The sequence below is a fragment of the Sinocyclocheilus grahami genome, unplaced genomic scaffold (assembly GCF_001515645.1).
Source record: "Sinocyclocheilus grahami isolate Dianchi unplaced genomic scaffold, SAMN03320097.WGS_v1.1 scaffold475.1, whole genome shotgun sequence".
NCBI classification, from domain to species: domain Eukaryota; kingdom Metazoa; phylum Chordata; class Actinopteri; order Cypriniformes; family Cyprinidae; genus Sinocyclocheilus; species Sinocyclocheilus grahami.
The window spans coordinates 27,028-33,883 of record NW_015505654.1 but is presented as its reverse complement, the minus strand read 5'-3'; the positions used below and the strand labels follow the sequence as shown (position 1 = coordinate 33,883).

Here is a 6,856-nt window from a genome sequence, read left to right as displayed (position 1 = left end):
GTTGTTTTAAAGCAGTTGGGAACAATGGCTTGGGCCAAAGAGAGGTTGAAAATGTTGGTGAAGACCTCAGTCAGCTGTTCTGCACAGGCCCTAAGCACTCGGCCAGGGATGCCGTCAGGGCCGGCAGCTTTATGTGCACACGTCACTGGTGGAAAGTGTGAGCGGCAGGTCGTCAGATGTGAGCACAGCTTTGATGGGTGGTTCTGTGTTTCCACGATCAAAGCGAGCATAAAAGTTGTTCAGTTCATCAGGGAAGGTGGCATTGCTGGTTGGGGGTGAGCTGTTTGCTGGTTTATAGATTGTGAGGGCATGGATGCCTGTCCACATGCGCCGAGGGTCGTTGTTTTTAAATCGGTCCTCAATGCGCAGTTTGTAGTTGTATTTAGCAGATTGAATTCCCCTCTTCAGATTGGACCTGGATAAGCTGTGGGCTTCACGGTCGCCAGATTTGAAAGCAGCGTCACGTGCCTTCAGTAGGAGCCGGATTTCCTTGTTCATCCAGAGTTTCTGATTGGGGTACATTTTAATTATTTTATGGGTGGTTACCTTGTCAACACATTCGTTGATATGATGCAGAACAGAGCTGGTGTAGGTATTAACATCTGTGTGGGAGTAAAGAGGGCCATTTAATTTTCCTATTGCCAGTTTATATTGTGTTTACCCTAACTATGCATAATGTAATATATTATTCGGTGTGTTTTACTGTTTTATTAATTTTTTTCCCTTTTGGTTGACAGCCTATTTTATTATTTTGAGCTTCAGGAAACCTGTAAATCCACTGACCTTTAAGTTAGTATTACCTCACTTAACATGAAATCTCCCTTCACTTATGGATGATGACAAATGTACTTAGGATCAATCTTCTATTCCTTTGACCGTAGTCATAACAGAGATCTTAACAGAATTACTAACTTATTTCCCTTTTGGATCAGAAGAATGTCATTAATAAAATATCCTTAAATCCCATTCTATTATCCAATTTGAGGTTTGTGTATTCATTTTTTCCATTTTAGTTTCTCTATGAATCACTTTGAGACAGAATGGTTTGGCTTTTGGTTCATTTGAAATTATGCAAACAAATCAACCAGATTGCTGTTAGTTCAGTGCTATTTCTATTTGTTCTACCTATAGGAAAACTGCAAACCTGCACATTTTGGAGGTAGCATTGAAGAGCTTCATCTTATACAGGTTGGAAGCTGTAAGGAGGAAGTGTTCGGGTGTCAGAGGAGGATACCACACCATGCAAGTGGGCACAGCACTTTGCTCAATACGATCAGAACTCACGATTTCACCACTGTTCTGCAGATCATACTCCACCTGTTCAGAATAGACAGGATAGATGTGATACGTTTAACACAGTTCAACAAGATAAACACATACTAAGGCAGCAAGATCGTACAGGAACACAGGGACTCACCAGCATGCGATCCATGCCAAGAGAGAGGAGGCGAGGCTGACTGTTGTCTAAATCCACTCCAAACAGCAGGCACTGAATGGGTTTATAATGCGGGTGATGCCTGCCTTGGTACTTCCAAATCTCCTGGGTCCCCTCTTTACATCGACGGAGCAATATCACAGCTTTTCCAGTGTCCTGAAATAAGAAAAATACATATAGGAAATATAGATCTACATAAAAAAAATGCCCTCATAAAACCTGGAACATGAAGTCCACTTAAAATGGTAGCAACATATGTGCCAAAAACAGTCATATTTAAGATTTTCATTTTACACTATTTGTCAATGTGACAGGTTCACAAAAGTCTGTGCTGAAATGTGCAGTACAAACTGAAACAAAAATGCAACTCCTACTAACTGCAGCAGCCAGGTAGTGAGAGTCCAGGGAGAAAGTGAGATGGGTAATGCTGTACTGCAAACACTTTTTACCATCACTCTGAAGTGTACAGGCATCAATAATCTGCAAAGCCCCACTGGCAAAGCCCACCACCAGATAAAAACCTAGAACATGACATACATACACATGCATACTCAGATGGTCTCTGTAATTGCATCATTCATACAACTGTTTGCTATTGTAAAAAAATAATTTTTAATATGTGGTAAATGCAACACTCTTAAACTCTTTAAAAAGTATTAAACTCTTAGACAATGTGACATTAAACAACATGAAAAGTAAAATATTTTTACATATATGAACTGTATTATACTAATATGAGTGAGTTCTTGTTTTCTAGTTCACCTTGTTGATCGTAGGTAGGTAATACACTGGATCTGTTTATGGGGTTTAAAGACCCTGCTGCAGATTGCCTCTTTACGCTCATAATCCCAAACCTTAATGGTGCCACTGTGGCTGCCCATAGCTACTAGTGGCTGTTTAGGATGGCAGGCAACTGCTTCCAGAGGTTCTTCATGTTCCTTCATAAGGGTCTGTGGAACATTTCTCTGTGCATAAACATGTACTGCAGTTGCATGAGTTTCTGTAAATGGAAGGAGAGAAACATTATATTGCATTATAGAGTTTACAATGATGTTGCCACTATATGCCTGCCTTCAAATGGTAGTATAAACAGTTGAAAATTAATAGTATGGTTAATACCATACTTTAAAGAGAGAGTTCACCCAAAAATTTAAATCCTGACATCATGTACTACCCCCTCATGTTGTTCCAAACCTTTGTGAATTACCGTCATCTGTGGAACACAAAAAAATATATATTTTGAGAATGTCTGTGTTTTTGTCCATACAAATGGAAGTCAATGGTCACCAAAACTTTTGGTTACCAACATTCTTCAAAATATATACTTTTATTTTCAGCAGAAAAAGTTATACAGATTTGGAATGACATTCTGGCGAGTAAATGATAAGCAGAATTGTGATTCCCCCCCCCCCTTTACGCATACTCACTGACTAAATTGAATATCTAAATGTACTTTTTTTTTTTTACATGGATGGGTGCATCCAATCTAAGCACCGCACTCTTGTTAGCAGTTTTAGCTTTTAACTGAGGACTTGAAATGCATCATATTGCTGAGGTATGTGTAAAAATATAATAATGAGAACTTTCTTCAAAACATCTTTGAAATAAATGCGAATTCAGTGAAGGAAAGTTTTTTTTTCTAAAAAGTTTTTAAACATTCTTTTCATATAGAATAATTCATATTTATTATCCTGACTTGCACATAAAACACACACACACACACACACAAAAAAGCATTATTTTATTATGGCACATTTATCATAATGAATCTGAGTCCCTCACCTTATGACAAATGGCTTGGCATCCAGTGTGCAGTCTTTTGGATATCCCAGGCCGCTAATGGAGGGCTTTTCTTTGGAAAAGGAGATGGATCTGATGGGATCCAAGCTAAACTCAATGTACACGTTGATGAGCTTGAGATTTCCATCATATAATTTGATGTGGCCATTCACATCGCCTGTTACTATAAAACTTGACAGTATACACGTAATATAATTGCATAAAATAATGTTAGACCGGATCGACATCAAATGGATAGCAAAGTGTAACAGCAGGTGAAAATTAAATAGACTTTAGGAATTTATTTGAAAAATCCTAATGCACTCATTTGCCATCTACTGTATGTGTCATATATACCTGTCAGTCAAAGTCAGTACAGTGATCGCGTCCTTCTGGAGAGGCACAAGTTTTACGGCTTTCCTCTCTACTGGTTGATGAGAGACAGATTCAGTCTGCTTGTCCCAGAGAACTATATTCCCAGCAGAGGTGGCTGTAAAAGCCTGCACACCATTGTAGTGGAAGATGGACTGGCTCAGGGAACCTAGCACCATATTGAAGGTCTGAATGGGGACATATTTGCAAGAGGTCAATGCCAAAGGCAGAGAAGAATAACATCACAACAGCACAAAAATTCAGTCTGATGAAAGATTCTTCTTCCAACCTGGTCAGTAATTTCAGGAACTGAGTATTCCAGATGTCCCCTTTCCTGAGCAGCAGAATGCATTATTATATACAAAGACAACTAAACAAGTAAATCAGTAATGTAAATAATTAATTAATTCCTACCCAGGTGTAGAGGAGAACCTGAGTGCCGCTGTTGCTGACCAACTGTGTGTTGTCAGAGGGATTGAAAAGTATTTGATTCTTGGAAAACATGGAAAAAGTTTATTTAATATTTGATGTGACAAGTATTCCTAAAGAAACAATAAATGTGGAATTAAGACATTGTTGTTCTACAACCCTCTATGTGTTGCCTCTGTGTAATAATCACATCAACACACAATTTTGCAACATACCTGGCAACCATATTTTGAGCGGAGGTCAACTTGACATTCTGGGCTTTCACTTTCATCTGTCCAGTTCCAAACACATACTCGCTGATACACAGAAAAAAAGTACACAGACCAGTGTATTTGTAGCCTGTGATAATATTCTGTTATTTCATTTGATCTTTTTACTGCAATCACCTTTGTTAAGCACATTTCACTTAACATAATAGATGTTGAGAATACCAGACTCCTCATTCATTTAAGATGACATAGGATATCTACAGTGAGTGTATGTAAAAATATGATAGATAATATAAAATGTTAGGTTTCAGACCAGTGCTGCTCCAGCTCCAACAGTCGCTAGATATTTTGAATCCTTTTGATAGTGCCAAGGCAGAAACTCCTTCCTCTGGCTGACAGTCAAGCAATGTCCACACAGTAATCCTGCAACATGTTATGGATTGGAATGAAATGAAGATTCACCCTGTCCATTTTGTAAATGCATGTTACAGATCCTATTGTGAATGACACATAATTTTGACCTCATAATTCTTAATGAAAATGTCATAGCTTGATTTTAGGGTGAAACGCCAGACTTCTCTCTGATGACATATGCCAGACTTATCCAATCATTTAGTCAGCCTAAACCCCACCCCTTTCTTACAATCAACTGCAAGCTTGCAATCAGCCAATTTGCCTCCATCCAATTAACAACCAATGGATAGAACCAAGTCCAGCCCAACATTTTTTTCTGTTTGATAATCTTTTTAACTTGGATGTATGTCACAATACAGGGGAAAAGATTTGTTGCTACTTCCATTTCATTGCGACTTTCACAGGTTTTTGGAAAACATATTCGAGACCATCAAGCAGATTTCCAAAAATGATATAAATGGAATGTACAATATTTGGGTCAGTGTTACCCCGTATAAGCATCCCATATGTAAACTAGACTGTCTTGGCCCATGTCAGCTGTCACAAGCCAGCGTCTGTCTTCACTAGCACACAAACAGGTGATTGGACTGCAGTGGCCCTGTAGACACCGAGCAGCACATAAATAACATGTTTACAATACGATTTTAGGCTTTAGGTTACATTTACTTCCTTAGTTCATAGATAGCCGTATGAGCCTCTTACTTGTAACAGATGCTGAGAATTTGACGTGTGATCATACATGACAGCAACATGAGCACAAATATACAAGATGACAAGTCTGTCTTCATCCTGCAGGCTGAGAACAGGTAGAGTTTGATTCATCCCATAAGCCCATTCAAGGACCTGCAAATGCAAAGCACAAAGATTTAGATACAGGTGTGAGTAAACTGAGGTTTAGTTATAGCATTAATACGTTTTTGCTTTTTGACAATAATAAAAATGTTACTTCACAAGATCATTATAGTTTCTTGTATAGTATTGTTAGCTCCTAAAGCAAACTCTCATGCATATTATATGACTTCTTGTCATTGTGAAACATTAAATATTTTTTAACACTGTGACATAACATTGCAATTGCATTGTGGACGAATTAATTAAAGGTGATTAAATGGGTAATTTGATCAAATCATTAGCACAGTAACGTTGACATTACTCGTTGTGACTTGTGAGAGTAAAAGCTGGAGAATAACAACCAGATTCACGATGTTACAGATGGAACCGCCGGAATCTCTGCGCGTGTCGGTTAGCCAGGCTACTTTAGACCGTGCAGTCGAAAACATGACCTATTCCAAAGGTCTGTTTTTAAAAAGTTTAAATTTGAGTAATAGGCGAACATAAGTGCGATAATACTTGTAATCTTACCAATACGAATGTCTCTAGTTGTTCTTTACTTATCCAGTCTAATTACCCACTCATAACGTTGCTAGGTTACGGTCACATGTGATCCTTCATAAGCGCCGGTGAAGTACTGTACTGAAAATAGAGTGAAAATGTATCAGTATAAATGTATAAAACGGTTGTGCTGTTTAATATTTCTAAGGAAAATATATTTTTTCAGGATTTTTTTTGTGAATAGAAAGTTGAAAATAACAGTATTTTTTAAATTTGTATTTTAATGCATCCTTTCTGAACAGAGTAGCTAGCCTATTAATTTCTTTAAAAAAAGAAACGGTTAAACTTTTGAACAGTGGTGTGTATTTATCAATTTTTAGACTTTTGGGCTAAATGTTAACAGCAAAACAGTTATGAAACACTAAACCGTTTTTGAATAAGCAAATAAATAAATAAATATTTATAATATACAGTGGGTACGGAAAGTATAACAGAGTGAAAAATTTAAGGGGGTCTGAATACTTTCCGTACCCAGTGTATATAAACATAGTTTCACTACTAGTAAACGAGCACTTGTAATATTTAAAAGTTAATAAATTAGCCCTGGTTTCCATATACTTTGCAATATCCAGTTTATTATAAGTGTGCTTCACTATCAAATGTATCTGCATTTTTTATTTGTTTCTCTTCACAAAATGTACAAAATTGAACTCCGTTTACCCAACTGCTGTCAATCAATGAAGTATGTATAACCAACAACCCGTTTAAAAATGAGTGAATAAATGTATTTCTCATGACTTCATTTTTCTACAAGATTAGGGGCGAACAGTGACATGGAAAACCCTTTTCTGGATGACCATACTTTTGATCAACATAAATCAAGGGT

General features: G+C 37.4%; 1 pseudogene; it reads right to left on the bottom strand.

The window, feature by feature from the left end:
* Positions 1-5,918, bottom strand: part of LOC107553565 (WD repeat-containing protein 66-like) — an 11,488-nt pseudogene extending 5,570 nt beyond the window's left edge.
* Between the last annotated feature and the right edge of the window lie 938 nt (positions 5,919-6,856).